The sequence below is a fragment of the Lemur catta genome, chromosome 10, assembly GCF_020740605.2.
Source record: "Lemur catta isolate mLemCat1 chromosome 10, mLemCat1.pri, whole genome shotgun sequence".
Classification (NCBI taxonomy): Eukaryota; Metazoa; Chordata; class Mammalia; order Primates; family Lemuridae; genus Lemur; species Lemur catta.
The window spans coordinates 55637500-55656587 of record NC_059137.1 but is presented as its reverse complement, the minus strand read 5'-3'; positions in this window follow the sequence as shown (position 1 = coordinate 55656587).

Genomic DNA, 19088 nt, shown 5'->3' with positions numbered 1-19088 from the left:
GAAGAGAAACTTCTCAGAATATAATAATGAGAAAAATAGGAAACCTAATATATTTAGTAAAGATTTGCCTCCAAACGATTGAGATTTTCTCAAACAAATACAATCGTTCTTTGCAATTTTCAAAGTACTTTCATATTCATTTTATTATTTGATCTTCACTAAATCTCAATGGAGTACATATTGCCATCATTATACCAATTTTGCAAATGAAAAAACTGAGCCTTAGATGAGTTAAGTATCTTTTTGAACATATGGATTTAAATATTCATCCTTGCAGCAGATATTTATTGAAAATCCACCATATGCTGAGCATGCTTTGAGCACCACAGAGGTACGGGCATAAACAAACATAAAATCTCTGACCTAATGGATTTACATTTTAGTAAGAAAGACAAACAGTAACCAAATGCATAAATGAGCATGTATTAGCAAAGAAGGTGAAGAAACACACTTACATCTGGAAAAAAGTATATGATGTAGGGGAGGATATTATTTTAGGTAGGATGGATAGGGAAAACCTCATGGAGAAAGTGGCATTTTAACAGAGACATCTATTAAATGATGCAGTGAGCCATGTGAACATCTGAGGGAAGAGAAATCCTGGCAAAAGGAAAAATAAAAGCAAAAGGTTCTGAATTAGAGCATTTATAGTATGAAATGGGTGGATCAGGAAGGTCTTACAGGATATAGCAGCGGATCTACAGTATATTCCAGGTGACATGAGAAACCATTGAAAAAATTTTAGCAGTGAAAGGATGTCATGTTTTTTATATTTTAAAAAGTTCATTCTGATTAATTGGAAAAGGCCAAAATCCAAATGGCATGGATCCTGACCCATCAAAATGGACATGTATAAATACCTGGTATTTCCACAGTAATGACTAAACAGCTGAGTATTAGTCCAGTTGTCCCAGAGAGAGGGAATAATAGATCATTCTAAATGCTGATTGAAAATTGATAGGAATTGATAGAGGTTTGACTGAAAACTAATGCTAGTAAATTTGTGTTCTTTTCATTATCTGTGTCTCCCTTATATTAGTAAACAAAATGTTCTATTCATTGTACAGCTTAGTTTTAAAACTTATTTTCTACATCCTAAGATTAGCGTTAATAATACAATTTTAAATTTCATTTGAAAACCTCTTTACTTAAAAAGGTTGTGATTCTTTTCCATACTAGAATTTGTAGAGAAAATACTAATTACTTTTGTAAACAAATAACTGATGGCAGTCACAGAGGCTTTTCTCAGCTTAAAAGCGAGTAGAGAATTTTAAAATTTTTCTTGATACCACATTGTAAATACATAATAAAAGCCTTAAAATTTTCTATATTCTTTAATATTTTGCCCTTTTAATAAATTTGTAGCAATGTAACTCAATGAAATAATCAGAGATGTAGCATAGTGTTTATAACTATACTCTATTTAAAGTAGTAAAAACATAAATTGAAGAAAAGAAGAAATACAGGTAACTGAATACAATAAATTATGTTATGGTGAGAGGATGAACCTGTATCATCATTAACACTCATGTTTTCACTGAATATTCAATGTTATAGTAAAATGTTTAGAATTTATTTAAGCTTGAAAAGGTACCACAGAATAGTATTTGAGATTACACACAACAAAATTTTTAAAGTGTGTTCCCAGGATTAATTGTGATTGTGAACTATCAAAAATAGGAATTAACTATCAAAGATGGACCATAGTCAATTACTAATTTATTTTATAAATGTCTTCTACATGAAATTTTTTCTATAATGAATATGTTTTAATTTTTATCAAAATAAGATTAGAAATAAATTGACTGATATATATACAAATCCTGTGTATGTATGTGTGTATATATATATTTATATATATATATCTCATTTCCATTATATTGATGGCTGTATTCCTCCTATAACCACCACTTTGTTGCTAATACTTAACATGTACAGACAAAACAATTAAGAAAACCAATAAAAATTCTACACAGATGGGTTCATCTCACTGCTCAAATACTTCGTATATCTTCTTCCAAAGTTTTGGTCCTATCTTTGTTTCCTATTTTACTTTGTATCCTCTTGGACTACAAGTTCACTCCTAGAAAATGAGAGCATGGGCTGAATGGCAAATTATTACTTGTAATTTCTAGTATAAGTCAAGTTTGACATTAGTTAAACAGGTTATAGAATAAGGAAACCAAACATTACTTCTTTTTTTTTTTTTTTTTTTTAATTTTTAAATGATGATGTTATTTTTTTTTTTCTGAGCATTCTTTTTTTTTTTTTTTTTTTATATATATTTTTTTTTTTATTTCAGCTCATCATGGGGGTACATAAGTTTAGGTTATATACATTTTCCATGTCCCACCCATCCCCCCGAGTCAGAGTCCCAAGCGCGTCCGTTCTCATTCTCCAGACAGTGCACCTGGCACTCATCATGTAGTCATACCTCCATCCCCTCCCCCCCCCACCTCCCCGGGTCTGCACCTTCAAGCATGACCATTCCCCAGAGGGTGTGCAACGCACTCATCATGTAGGCATACACCCATCCCCTCCCCCCACCCCCCATCCCAGTCTGATATCCAATTGGTATCCTTCCCTGATGTACATTTAGGTGATGATCAGGGAAACCAGTTTTCTGGTGAGTACATGTGATGCTTGTTTTTCCATTCTTTGGATACTTCACTTAGTATAATGGGTTCCAGCTCTCTCCAGGAGAACCAAAGAGATGTCGTATCATTGTTATTTCTTATAGCTGAGTAGTACTCCATGGTATACATATACCACAGTTTACTAATCCATTCGTGGATTGATGGGCACTTGGGTTGTTTCCACATCCTTGCGATTGTAAATTGTGCTGTTATAAACATTCGGGTACAGGTGTCTTTGTTAAAGAATGACTTTTGTTCTTCTGGGTATATGCCCAATAATGGGATTGCTGGATCAAATGGTAGGTCTACTTGAATCTGTTTAAGGTATCTCCATATTGCTTTCCATAGGGGTTGCACTAGTTTGCATTCCCACCAGCAGTGTATGAGTGTTCCTGTCTCTCCGCATCCACGCCAACATGTGTTGTTTTGGGATTTTTTGATAAAGGCCATTCTCACCGGAGTTAAGTGGTATCTCATTGTGGTTTTGATTTGCATTTCCCTGATGATTAGGGATGTTGAGCATTTTTTGATGTGTTTTTTGGCCATTCTTATGTCTTCTTTTGAAAAATTTCTATTCATGTCCTTTGCCCATTTTTTGATAGGATTGTAAGTTGGTTCTTTGAAAAGATAAATAAAATAGACACACCACTGGCTAGACTAACCAAGAGCAGAAAAGAAAAATCTTTAATAACTTCCATCAGGAACATGAAAGGAGAAATCACAACCGAAGCCACAGAGATACGTGACATTATCTATGAATATTACAAAAATCTTTATGCACACAAATTGGAGAATGAGGAGGAAATGGACAAATTTTTAGAATCACACAGCCTTCCCAAGCTCAATCAGGAAGAAATAGAATTCCTGAATAGACCAATATCAACAACTGAAATTGAAACAGCAATAAAAAACCTTCCCAAAAAGAAAAGCCCTGGTCCAGATGGGTTCACACCTGAATTTTACCATACATACAAAGATGAACTGGTGCCCATCCTACATAAACTATTCTTCAATATTGAGAAGGATGGAATTCTCCCCAACACATTCTACCAAGCCAATATAACATTAATACCAAAACCAGGAAAGGATGCAACAAAAAAAGAAAACTACAGACCAATTTCTCTCATGAACGTAGACGCAAAAATTCTCAATAAAATCCTAGCAAATCGTATCCAAGTGCTGATTAAAAAAATAATTCATCATGACCAAGTAGGCTTCATCCCAGAGATGCAGGGGTGGTTTAACATACGAAAATCTATAAATGTAATTAACCACGTAAATAGAAGCAAAAATAAAGACCATATGATCCTCTCAATAGATGCAGAAAAAGCATTTGACAAAATTCAACACCCTTTTATGATAAAAACACTTAACAACATAGGCATAAATGGGACCTACCTAAAAATAATACAAGCCATATATGACAAACCCACAGCCAACATCATACTGAATGGGGAAAAACTGAAAGCATTCCCACTCAGAACTGGAACCAGACAAGGCTGCCCACTGTCCCCATTACTTTTCAACATAGTATTGGAAGTCCTTGCGAGAGCTATCAGACAAGAGAGCAGAATCAAAGGTGTCCAAATAGGGACAGAAGAGATCAAACTCTCACTCTTTGCTGATGACATGATGTTGTATCTGGAAAACCCCAAGGACTCAACCAAGAGACTCCTGGAATTAATTAACGAATTCAGTAATGTCTCAGGTTACAAAGTCAATACACACAAATCAGAGGCATTCATATATGCCAATACCATTCAATCGGAGAACCAAATTAAGGACTCAATACCTTTCAAAATAGCAACAAAGAAAATAAAATATCTAGGAATATATTTAACTAAAGAGGTAAAGGACCTCTATAAAGAGAACTATGAAACGCTAAGGAAGGAAATTGCAGAACACGTAAATAAGTGGAAATCCATACCATGCTCATGGATTGGAAGAATTAACATCGTTAAAATGTCTATCCTACCCAAAGTAATCTATAGATTCAATGCAATTCCTATTAAAATACCAACATCATTTTTCACAGATTTAGAAAAAATAATTATACACTTTGTATGGAATCAGAGAAGACCCCGTATAGCAAAAGCAATCTTAAGCAATAAAAACAAAATGGGAGGTATTGATTTGCCAGACTTCAAACTATACTACAAAGCTGTGGTTCTTAAAACTGCTTGGTATTGGCACAAGGGCAGGGACACAGACCAGTGGAACAGAACAGAAAACCCAAATATAAAATCATCCTCATATAACTATCTAATCTTTGACAAAATAGACAAAAACATACTCTGGGGACAAGAGTCCCTATTCAATAAATGGTGCTGGGAAAACTGGATAGCCACATGTAGAAGACTGAAACAGGACCCACAGATTTCACCTCTCACAAAAATCAAATCACGGTGGATAACAGATTTAAACCTTAAATGGGAAACAATTAGAATTCTAGAAGAAAATGTAGGAAAGACTCTTACAGACATTGGTCTAGGCAAAGAATTTATGAAGAAAACCCCTAAGGCAATCGCAGCAACAACAAAAATAAACGACTGGGACCTGATTAAATTAAAAAGCTTCTGCACAGCCAAAGAAATAGTCATGAAAATAAACAGACAGCCTACAGAATGGGAAAAAATTTTCGCATACTACACATCAGATAAAAGACTGATAACAAGAATCTATTTAGAACTCAGGAAAATCAGCAGGAAAAAAAACATTACTTCTTAAACCACTGACATTAATTCTAGTTAAACAGGTTATAGAATAAGAAAACCAAACATTACTTCTGAAACCACTGACATTAATTCTGAAAAAAAAAAAAAGTTTTAGCAGCTTTCTAAGAAGAGAAACACCAAACGTTGAGCTTATTTATTTCTTATTATTTAGAAGCAAAAATTTTTAATAGTAAACATTACAAATTTTAATTTTAGACTGAAAGTATGCCTAATCTTACACGTGATTCACACAACTGCTTTTTCTTAAATTTAGGTTTCTAATTATGTGACTAGAAGTACAAGTTTAATTTATGTCTCTTGAAATATATTAGTGTCTTTACCAGTTTAGAATTGAAAGTCTGAGCTTTTACGTAAATTTTTTTAGAAAAATATAGTTTTAATATTGCCCTGCTCCATGTGTCTTCATAAAATATTTTCTCTTTTTACAGTCATGTATTTAAAATTTTCCATTCAGCTTTGAAATTAATATGTATTAATTTTAATAAAGCATATATCCGATATATATAAATAAATGAATAGAAGTGCAGAATAAAATACAAGTAGATTTCATACTTTTTTAACTTAAAAATTCATCAGCATATTGCAAATTATTAGTATATAATTCCAAAAAATTTGATAAATGAATTCACATTTGCTGTTAACAAGTAGGTATGAATCTATCAAGATTTATTTCTGATAATTTATTCTTTCACATTTCTGATGCTATAAAACACGTCATCATAAAATGCCCAAATACCATAGCATAAAATTTCTTTATAATATAATTATTCTAGACAGAATTAATAAGCAATGGACAAGTTATAGGGTCACCATAGATTTTAAAGTATTTTTGAACAAAGTATTTCTTAAAAGTGAGTTAGCTCAAAATGAATTATTACTTTTAAATGTGTGGGTCTACCTAATTATTGTATTAAACATTTTTATAAAATATAAATGATTTGATAGTTTCTACCATTTCACATTGTACATTTATATTTCTAACGCTTTCAATATTTTGACATATCCCTACCATGGGAGCTTATTCTTTGATGGAATCCAAAGACTCAAAAAATCCTGTATGCCTATGCGATTTTGGAGAAAGATAACGTAAAGAAAGCCTAATATGTATCTATCTTGACCTGAACTATTTCATATAAATAAATGAGTCATTTTCTTTACCATTTTTTCACAGTGAACCTATGCAAAGAAATCTAATTGTGCATTTATAAACACTAAAGTGACAAGGTTTTATTTTAGGAACATGTCATAGACTTGGAAGACTGAAGGACAGAGGTATAATTATAGGATAAAACTATAGCAAAACATACTCTATGGAGAGCAAGGGAGAAAATAGAATTGAGAAAGATAGAAATCCAAGTAAAACAGATTAATTTCTCTTCACTTTCCCTCTCACTTAAGGAGTCAGGAAGGGTTTGTTAACTATGAACCACAGGTTTTTGAGAACTAGCAACTAGCCTATGGCCATGCAGGACAAGGCCCAGAGAGTCCCTGATGGCAGAGCAGTCTCTAAGGCTAGCTGACAGCAGCTTCCTTTAATAAATAGACCTGTTAATACTACTTTTCCTGTCTGCCTTGCACATTTATTCCTGTCCACAACCCAAGTTCTAGTAGTGGAATTTTCCTTCTCGATCATGAGTGGGCATAGACCATGGTTTAAGCTAATCATGGTCACAATGGTAGTGTACTTAAGCCAAGTAGGGGCATTTTTGAGTCCTGTCCCTGCAGAGTTGAAAGGAAAACATTTCTTTTTGTCCTTTGGGCTAGCTATGCTGGAATTACTTGAGAACTGCTTGTGGCTCTTTTTGCCTAGAAAATATCTATCCACTTAGTAGATAGAAAAGAAGTCAACTGTAGAGAAATGAAAGATAAGATTTAAAAAGAGAGGAGCATGATGATGCACAAGTCCTAAATTCCAAACTGTCAGATTCCTAGTTTCTTCCTGTCCATTTTTTTTCTACATGATATGTCAATGAATAGATATGCAGACTATGAGCTGTAAATTGTTCCAAGACCTAACTATATATGGCCTTGAAGAGGAGACAGAAATTACAAAGAAGTTTAAGAAAGATTATTTTGATATTATACAACTTCATACGTAAAAATAAGTTGATATTTAACAAGTGAGAAGGGATACATGAAAATGTTCAAGCATTGTCCTCCTCCATTTGGCCCTGATGTTTCACAGTCTGATATTTATTACATGAATATTTAATTTTTAATATTACCAAGCCAGTGCAAATAAACCTATGTTTAATATTCTATTTATTTTCTACATGGTCACATTTACAGTACTTGTCATCCTTTACCAAAATATATTGTGCACTGGCCATGATTTGATTTTTTTTTTATAGCCACAGGTAAAGTCCAAAAATATTCCTCTACATTTTGATTAGCAAAAACAGAATAAAAGGACCACTAATTATTTCTAAGAAGAGAAGGATTCAGCAAAGAGATTGTTACAGCTACTGTGGGAGTACGTAAGGAAAACCAATGACTGCAAATCTACCTAATTCTTGCAGTGTCTAGGTTGGCAATTGATTACGTGTGTGTAGGAAGGACAATCAGAGATATCTATACCTAAATTGTATATGATGCAATGAGAAGTGAACATTAAAAAGTTGAGAAACGATTTAAAAATAATTTTTTAAGTTCTACAAGTTTTAGAGCATCATTGCAAGATTTCCTATTGTATTACTAAAATGTCTGAATTACTCCATCAAAGCAGACACATGTCCTTATTAGTGGAAGAAAACATGAAAACAAAATAATCCTTTCCTAGTAAGTTAGCGAAACTGTTGAAAGGTAATAAATAAAATCACCATAGTAAAGAAAGTATCACTGCAGAAACAAATCCCCAGCATATTGTCTATTATTTTCTTTTTTAATACTGATCTCCGATTCTTCCAGATACAGTGCTTGGAGCCATTTGCCCTCTACAGTTGTTCTAATTATATCTATCAAGTGTGATGCATGTTTAATTGGATTTTAATAGGACTGTAGCTCCTTGTTTAGCAGCAAGTTTAACAGGAGAGTAATTTATTGCTGATAAGGTATGGGGTCTTCCATTCCTTCTACTAAATAAGAATTAGAAATGCATTTCAAAACCCATGTCTTGGGGAAGTTCCTGTTCTGAAAGCAAATCCCTATAAATCAAAGTGGGTGATTATTCTGCCCATGTTCTGAATGAGTTGAGAACAGATATTAAAATGTTTAATAGCCCTGTCTATGAAAAATGTTGCTTAAAAAAATGCTGCCTAAAATTTTCTTCAAGTTAATTAAATACTGGGTGCACAATGTTCAGGATAATATTATAACAACAGATATGTTTCCTGCTTAAGAAAGTATAAACCAATAAAAAATTAATTCCGTGAAAATGTGAACAAGTCAGCTGACCAAAAGTTATAGTACTCATTACAAGAAATAGCAATGACATGTAAAGAAAGTGTAGAATTTTAAATGAGTAGTTTCAAGGGAATTTAATCCATTACCACACAAAGTCTTTTCTTTTCCTTTTTTTTTCCTATTATATTCTGGAGCAGTGGTCCCCAACCTTTTTGGCAGGGACCAGTTCCATGGAAGACAATTTTTGCAGAGACGGGGGTGGGGAGGGGGAGATGGTTTCAGAATGATTCCATTGCATTACATTTATTGTGCAGTCAAACCTCTCTGCTAATGATAATCTGTATTTGCAGCCACTCCCAAGCACTAGCATCACTGCCTTAGCTCCACCTCAGATCAGCAGGCATTAGATTCTCATAAGGAGCATGCAACCTAGATCCCTGGAATGTGCAGTTTACAGTTGGGTTTGTGCTCCTATGAGAATCTAATGCCACCACTGATCTGACAGGAGGCAGGGCTTATGCGATGATCGGAGTGATGGGGAGCAGCTATAAATACAGATGAAGCTTCCCTCACTTGCCCTGCTGCTGACGTTCTGTCTGCACCCAGTTCCTAACAGGCCATGGACCGACAGCGATCTGCAGTCTGGTTGGGGACTGCAGTTCTAGAGGGTTCTTAGATACTACTTTCGATAAGAACTTATTAAAAGGTGTTTAACGATATCAACGCATGATGCTTTACATGGCGAAACTTAATCTCTGTTTATACATTTATCTATATCAAGTGAATTGGATTGTTCCATTTTGACAGTGATGACAGAACAATGAGTGTTAATCATAACATTGTCAGCCCATAATATTCTGAAATTAAAAAAAAAAAACACTGTCAGAACAGTCCTCTGATTGTTAAACTGACAATTTGAGGCATATTTGGAAAAGCAGAGACACTGCAGGAAACAAGCAGTAACATGGCTTCGATAATAACGTGCCTTTATCATTAATAAATAAATATACCTCCTTTAACATGTACTAATCAGGAATCATCATTTTCATCCTTTCAAAATTCAGGGTAATAAAAGGTACCTAATATTAGGGATATTTAGATGAGTTGATATAATGTCTGAAAATTTCACTTAAATCACAAGAACGTTATATTTCTCTACTTTGTATGAACATCTTTTTTTCTCAAACAATTTATTTCAAAAAATATGTAAATCCACTTAAAAATGCCTCATTAATCCTTGCTTATCAACTTTCTGTGCTTAATTATATGGAGGAGGAGAACAGTGGCAAATTCAGTCATGAAAACAAAATTCATTTCATGAGGTGCAGGTACAAGAAAACTAAAAAACAAAGACTCTCTTAAAAATCAATTCAAATATTCAAAACTATATTTTCTAGGACTCTAGATAAAAAACTATCAGTATCAGTACATCTTTGTCCAGTTAGGTTTTAATTAAAGCATGAGAATGCACTTTCTTTATATGAAAGCTTCCTACACTACTGCTCCTTGAATTCTACTATTATTCTGAAGCCAGCAAAGCATGAGTATCTGACATTCATCTTTCCTCCTGGCTTCTACATCTAGGGCATGGCATGAACTCATTTCTGTGACCTCGTGTAACAGGAGTGTAAATCTAGTAGCTACATAGAAGGATGCAAAAGGGAACCAATGACCCCTGACCTTAATTAGGCCAGATTCTTCTTGCAGAGATAGAATATATACATAAAACATAACTCTACGAGAGAGTATGAAAATGTCAGTTGAATTTAGATCTACTTTTAAGCTCTGCGGGAAATCCATTTCTAGCCAACTTCCACATTCTTAATCTTTACACTGAAAAATTTTCACTGTGTTACCGTTCACCTTCAGGTATTTATAAATTCCCTGCACTCCCAACATTTCCAGTGAAAACTATCTTTCCCCATCTGTTCACCAAAACATCCAGAACTCACATGTTCTGTAGAAGTGTGGGTGACATGGTCAACATAAGCATGGCACTTTAAAGCAGAAGCTCTGGACCTCTGGATCTGCCTCTGCCAGTTGCTGGCTACGTGAATTTGAATAAGTTATTCACTATTTATAAGACTCACTATGCACACCTATAAGATGTGTATTATTATAATGGTATCTACCTCAGTGTTGTTGTATTAAATGAGGCAAAGCATCTAAAGCACTTAGCACACTTCCTGATTGAGAGTAAGTGCCCAGATGTTGGTTGGTTGGTGGTGGTGCTCACATAGGCATATATGTACAAGCCTTTGCTTTCTCAGTTTGCGAATAGTGCACACGTAACATCTGTATTTTAAATATGGACTTTCTTAAGCAGATGTATTATTGCTCAGTTGTTGATTTCACTTGAAGCTGGTATGGCTTGATTATAGAAAGTAATGGCAAGAATACACTCTTGATCTTCAGTGCTTTTTTCTTAATAATTATGGTAAACATAGAGGCAAAGGATAATAGGACATACGTTTTTGGATTATGGCTGTATGCAATGTATTCTAGCCAAGTAATATCATTTTAGTGTGGGTAATTTTGCTTATTATTGATGAGAAACAAGGGACATTAACCTTTCATTTTTGATTTTATTAGTGTATAAAATTTGTATGAAAAACAGCAATATTTAACATAATTCCAAAAGTCACACCATTTATTTTGCGGTATTTTGTTTTGCAATGATTTCTTGGATATGACCCCCAAAAGCACAAGTAACAAAATCAAAAATGGACAGGTGGAACTATTTGATCACTATGTCTGATAACATGTAACAAAATTTCTCATGTACCCCATAAATTTACACACACAAAAAGTAAAATAAAATAATACTAAAATAAATAAATAAATAAATAAGCTTCTGCATAGCTCAGGAAACAATTAAGAGAATGAAAAGTCTACGTATGGAATAGGAGAAAATATTTGAAAACCATATATCTGATAAGGGTCAATTTTCAAAATATATAAGGAATTCCTACAACTCAAATATAAGAACAAAACAAAAAACAAATAACCTGATTTAAAATGGGCAAAGGACCTGAAGAGACATCACTCCAAGCAAGACATACAAATTGCTAACAGGTATATAAAAAGGTACTTAACATCTCTAATCAGGAAAATGCATATCAAAACCACAATGAGAGTATTACCTGATACCTGTTATGATGACTATTATTAAAAAACAAACAAACAAACAAAAGATAACAAGTGTTGTAAGGATTTGGAAAAATTGGAAGCCGTGTAACTTTTGGTGGGGTTACAAAATAGTGCAGCCACTATGGAAAATATTATGGAGGTTCCTCAAAAAATTAAAAATAGGACTATCATACAATCCAGCAATCATACTTCTGAGTACATATTCAAAATAATTGAAATCAGGATCTCGAAGAGAAATCTGTACTTCAATGTTCCTTACAGCATTATTCACAATAGCCAAGATATGGAAAGAACCTGAATGCCCATCTGTGGATAAATGGATAGAGAAAAAGTGGTATATACATACAATTAATGTTATTCAGCCTTAAAAAAAGAAGGAAATCTTATTATAAGTGACAACATGGATGAACTTGGAGGAAATTATGCTAAGCAAAAGAAGCCATTCACAGAAGGACAAATATTGTATGTTTCTACTTATATGAGATATCTAAAATAGAGCAACTCATGGAAGCAGAGAGTAGAGTGGTAGCTACTAGAGTTTGTCTGAAGCGAAACATGGGAATTGTTGCTTAATGGGTATAAAGTTTCAGTTATGCAAGATTAATACACTCTAGAGAACAGCTGTATAACACAGTGCCTGTAGCTAACAATATTGTATTGTGCACCTAAAAATTTTAAGAGGGTAGATCTCATGTGAAACGTTCTTACCACAAAACAAAAACAAAAATGAAAACAAACAAAACACAAAAGGGTACAAGGAAACTTTTGGAGGTGATGGACATATTTATTACCTTAATTGTTTTGATGATTTCACGAGTGCATGCATATGTCCAAATTCATCAAACTGAATATCTTAAATGTATACCGTGCTTTGCATATCAATTATACTTCAATAAAGCTTTTAATTAAAAAATTAAGTTAACTAAAATATATATCACTGAGTAGTTGAGCTTAGGAGTCGTGAGGCTGTGCTCTGAAATCAAATACCCTGAATTCAAAATTCATCTCCACCACTTACTCACCATTTCTTTTGTGGTTTACAAGAGACTGTGTTTCTGAAGCACTTAGCATAGTGCTTAGCACATTCTAAATGTTCAATGAATATATGTTAATATTATTCACAATACAGATAGATTCAGTGTAATGAATACTGTGCAATATGTAGGACAAGGAGAGGGGATACTAAGGTAACAAAACAGGAGGTATAACCTTGTCTAGGCAGCCAGGTCAGTTAGGTAAAGAAACACAGTAGGGGCCTGGGCTCCAGTGACCCAGACTGAAGGACTGGCATACAAAAGTCCTTTTCCAAGACAGAAAAAAAAATTAAGTCTGTTGGAATGAATAAAAGGACAATGTGGCTGTAATTTCAAGAATGGCTGAGAGGAAGTGGCAGGGCAGAGCCTGAGGATGGAGATTTAGGCAGCAGTCAAATTATATCTGTTGTTCTAAACCATGTGTAAGGTTTTAGTCTTTAGCCTAAGTGCAGTGGGAGGGTCTTAAGAGTAGGTATTGCAGGATCAGATATACATCAACAATAACAAAAAACCACTCCTGCTGCAATGAAGAGAAAGGAAACAAAAGTAGAAGCAGAGACTCCTTAAGATGTTAGTATGGTAATTAAGTATATGAGATGATTTTAGTTTGTGTTAGTTTCAGATGTGGAAGTTGGAATAGAGAGAAGTGAATGAATTACAGAAGTGGTTCTCAATAGTATGAGTTATATATTACAACTTTCTGGGATTTTAAAATTATTATTTATCCAGTGCCTGGGACCTATACCAGATCAATTGAATCAGGATCTCTGGAGATGATATTCAGGACAGTACATATTTTTAAGTGTTTTCCACACCATTCAAATATTCAAAATGAGATGAAAACTACCAGAGAAATACTTGGAAGAATAAATAAGACTTTGATTGTATGTGGAATGTTAGAAAGAAGTAGGAGTTAAAGATGAATCTCCAGGTTTCTAATTTTTCTCACAGGATGGGTGGTGGTGATATTTATTGAAACAGGGAACATAGAAAGAATAAACCCATTTTTGGTGAAAAGACAGGGTCAGCTTACATGTGCTGAGTTTGAGCACCCTAGTATATAACCAAATGCAGATGTAGGGTAGGAAGTTAAGTTTGAGATCTGGGACTCAGAAAAAGATCTGATAGGGAGGTGTGAAACTGGGAAACACTGTGTATAGAGAGATGGAATCTGATGTTTTGGGAATGAATATAGTCTACAGAAAAAGTTTACAGTAATAAGAATGTCTAAGATTAAATCCTGAGGAATTTCAACACTGTATATCTGGTTAGAGTAGAAGGAAGCTGGAAGGAAAACTGAAAATGAATGTTGTGTGTTTAAAGCCAAAGGAATAGATTTCAGAAAAGGAGGTTGTAGTCAAATATGTTGACTTCTGCTACGAGGGTAATATAAATACTGAATGTGTTTACAATGTTCATCTGGAAAAATCTAGGTCTAGTTCAACTTAACCTCTACCTAGCACTTGTTTGTAGTGAAATGGCAAAAAGTGTCTGGAGGAAAATAAAAGTTAAAAAAGGAAGAAGAAGGAAGAAGGAAGAAGGAACAAGAAGAATAAGAAGGAGACACAATCCTACCAAATTTTCTTTGGAAATTTGATTTCTCATAGGCTCACATTTTGTCTCTGATTTCACATCTTTTCTTCATCTCTCAGTCTTCCAGTCATCATTTCCCATTGCTATTCTCAAGTGGTGGACTGATTTTTTTTTTTTATTAAGAAAATAGAAGCAAACAGAAGACAGCTATTTCATTCTCCCAATTCTTTCTCTATTGACTGTCAGCAGGAGTACTCACAATCTACGCTTTTCTTCCTGTTCTCCTATCTTTTGCCAACCCCTACAGTTTTAAACTGAATCTTATTTCATCTGAGAATACTACTGATACAAACCTCCCTCAACATTGCATTAACATTTCCCCCTCTCTTTTGGACTCTCTGATCTGTATACAATGTCCTTTTGTATAGCAATGTGCAAGAAGAACTTCCATTTGAAAATCATTATCCTATTTTCACCCCAAACTGTCTTTATTCACCTCACCATTTTTTTATCCTCTATAGTACAAAACATTTTTAAAGAATTATTATTTCTGCTATGTCCACTTGCCCAAACTCTCATTTTATATCTTTTTGAATGCAAATGCAGATGTTTGAATTAATCCTATTCCCCAATTTGTGTCACATTATCAACATTGATCCCTATAAAGATTCTCTCTTATATTTCTTATGTATCTCCTTTATCACAATTTACCTACTCCTCCCTTAGCAACTACTTATGATTGAAATTTATCTTTAATATGAATGTATTTTATACAACTTGTAGTTATAATTAGACATGTACTTTTAGCCCACATATGTGGTATGTTTTATAGACCACATTGTGTTTCTCACTTTTTTCATCTATCTGTGTTATTAACATTTATCCACATTGCTTTATCTAGGGTTTAGTTGAAATTGTTATGTAGAATTCCACAGTGTTTTTTCTTTTTTTTAAGAGGTCATTTCTCTTTCTTTCTCTCTATCTCTTTTTTTTTTTTTACAATACATGAGGTCTCACTGTGTTTTCCAGGCTGAATTCAAACTCCTGGGCTCGAGTTATCCTCCAGTCTCAGCCTCGCAGGTATTTTCTATCACATTAGTTATCCACGTTCCCCAGTGATGCACATCTAGATTCTAGTCACCTTCCAGGTTGTCTTTATATACAAAAATCGTGCTGAGAACTGTGTCTTCATATGCCTTCTTCTTTGAATCTACATGGGAATGCCCCTACTCTATACCTAGGAGGTTTATTGGACAAAAATCTTTATAACTAACCAATCAACAAACCCATTAACTAACTTCCAAACACACTCCTAGGTGCACACATATACATGTATACAAATTATAAGTCCTGTGCTCACTTCGTCAGCATGTATGGAAATTATAAGGACTACCATATTTCCCTTCAGAATGATGGCTAGTCTACATTTCAAACACTAGTGCGTGAGGGATTCTATGTTCTCACACTCATGTTATTTTATGACTGCATATTTAAAATGTCTCGTGTCTGTGGGTGCTCTCCTTCTTTAATACTACAGTTTCTTTATTTGCCTCTTCTCTCCTCTCTTTTGACCTTGGTCAATCTTTTTTTTTTTTTTTGAGACAGAGTCTCACTTTGTTGCCCGGGCTACAGTGAGTGCCATGGCGTCAGCCTAGCTCACAGCAACCTCAAACTCCTGGGCTTAAGTGATCCTATTACCTCAGCCTCCCGAGTAGCTGGGACTACAGGCATGTGCCACCATGCCTGGCTAATTTTTTTATATATATATATATTTTTAGCTGTCCAGATAATTTTTATTTCTATTTTTAGTAGAGACGGGGTCTCGCTCAGGCTGGTCTCGAACTCCTGACCTCGAGCGATCCACTCGCCTCGGCCTCCCAGAGTGTTAGGATTACAGGCGTGAGCCACCACGCCCAGCCTATGGCCAATCTTTTATGGGTCTGAAATATATCTTCATAATATTAAATTTTTCCCTGGCTTTGATTATTTTCCCTTTTTTACTTTGTCTCCTTTTGCATTATTGAATGGGGCTTTTGTCCTCATCACTTCACTGACACTATTTGTGACAGGATCATTAACTTCCACCTTCATATCAAATCCAATAGCCAATATTTATACTTATTTGACTTCTTAGTTACATATGGCATGATTTCCTATACTCACTTTTTTGAAACACCTCTTTTACTCGGTATCTAGCACATTACTCTCACCCAGCTGCACTCATATCCCACAGTTCTTCTGAGTCTCCCTTTTTTTTCTGTTCCTCTTCCTTTGCTTTATGTCTAAAGCTTGGAATACCCCTAATTCTTTCCCTTAGCCCATGCATCTTTGTTATTTATACTCTCTCCCTTTGTGATCACATCCTGTCTCGTGGCTTCACATTCCATCTATAGACTGACAATTCTCAAGTTTATATCTCAGGGTCACACCTTTCCCCTGAGCACTGGATTTATATACCACAGTCACTTTTTGATATTTTTACTTGGATGTCTAATAGGTATTTTTAACTTAACAAGGCAACCTCAGAACTATTTATTCAACCCCACTCATGCCAAACTGGCCTTGTTCTTCATCTCCCATCTCTATTAACAGTTTTGTTATTAACATAGTTTCTTGGGTCAAAATTTTCAAAGATGTTTTTGATTGTTGTCATTTTTTCTGACTAAGCTTGTTATTACTTCAGGGACTTTACATGTAATATAATGTTTCTGTTTCTGTAACATTGTTCAAAACAAACTGCTTGAGGCTCATTGTTTTTCATCATGTGAATCTCTGTTTAAATATTACTTTTCGGAGATACCTTCCCTGACAGGAATATCCGAGACAGCTCACCTCTTAATTATTCTCTGAATATTTAAGCAACCTTATTTTTTCATAGTATTTTTCACCACCCGAAGTGAAATTATTTACTGGATTATTTATTTATTTTCTATCTCCACCATTAAAATGTAAATATAATCATTATGAAGACTTTTTTTTGGTGTAGTGCGATGCTCTTTATTTATTACCTGGAGCAATACGTATACATCAGGGCATATATATATATTTGTTGAAAGACTACATGTGTAAAGATAGATGGAAAATGACAAAAGCAAGGGAGATCTGAGTATGTGATAATGTTCATGGCAATAAACCAGAAGGGAGAGAGAGGAGAGAGAGAGAGAGAGAGAGAGAGAGAGAGAGAGAGAGAGAGAGAGAGAGAGAGAGAGATTAGATGCCTAAGAATAACTGATTCCTGTTGTATGCAGAACTATCCACTGAAGCTGCAGGTCCACGGTCCACTGGAGAGTGTGGATGGTAGGCACCTAGGTAGGACATGAACATGCCTACAAGACATTTACAATTTACTTGGTAGATTTGTTGCCTGATAATGAAAGGCAGAAATTCAAAGATTATGGAGAACAAAAGATAATAATTTCTATAATATATATGTGTGTGTGTGTATGTATATATATCAGGTACTTGTGTATATATAAGACCTTGAAAGTCAGGGTTATATTACAGAAATTTTGATGTTAAATTTTGTATTGTAAACAACCTCAAATGGTCTGTTTAATTTCAGAGAAGTTTAGAAAGAAATATATTGTGAAAAGTAATATATGGAGTTCAGAATTATAGGTTTCAGATATGGATCCTGCTCCCCTGACAACTGGCTGTATAACAAGACTCTGACTTATTCATTAACCTCTGCCATCCAGTGTTCCATATCTGAATAAATGGGGATAATGATGTTAAGGTGGGCTCTGAGATTGATTGTGATGATCTGTATAAATGTTAATTCTTCCTCTCCTCCTCACCAGTGCTTTCCTCTGAATTATTCTTTATAAATTATGGAAGATAGCTGTATATTCTAAATAATAATATCATTGAAAAATGATTCTCTGTATTTAAAATGATAGCATTAGAAAATATTTGGAAGTAAATTTAAAGGATTTTTGAGGGCTATAGGTATGCATGCCTCAGTGATTTTGAGAAGTCTATACAGTAAAAAGGTCAGATGCTATTTTGAAAAGGTATCTTCATATCATGCAATAGTTATAGTTAGTTCTTGTTCAAGTATTGTCATGTCAAGTGTATGTACTTAATAGATAATATTGGATTTGCTGTCAAGTATGCTTTTGCTCTCTTATTTAAATCTTTCTTTTAAGAATTCTATATAAAGCAAATAGCTTAAGCAAACTATATTTGCTATGTAGAGTTAGAAACATTAATGTCAATGGCAAATTCAAACATCTTTGTATTTTTTTGATAATAAAGTAGCTCATTTAATATATGCATCATGCTGTTAGATGCTAGTTTAATAATTTGCAAATGATGGCAAGAGGTGTCTTGGGGTATTTCACACAGGTGTGTGATTCGAATTAAAGTCCAAATTAAATGGAGGCTTTTGAACTTTGAATTTTAGTGTGTCTCAGCAAGGCAGTTAAGCATCTAGGTGACTTTTGGGTAAAATGCATGGTTTTCTATACCAGGTTCAACAATTAGTAACTGTGTGACTTTGAACAGGTATTCAAACTTTCTAAATCTTACATTTCGTCTTTGAAATAAATATTAAATATAATAGTAAGCACATTCATTTCATGTGAGAATAAAAGGATATAATATATATAAAATATCTAGAGCAGCTAGAACTTAATAATTATTCAATAGAAGTCACT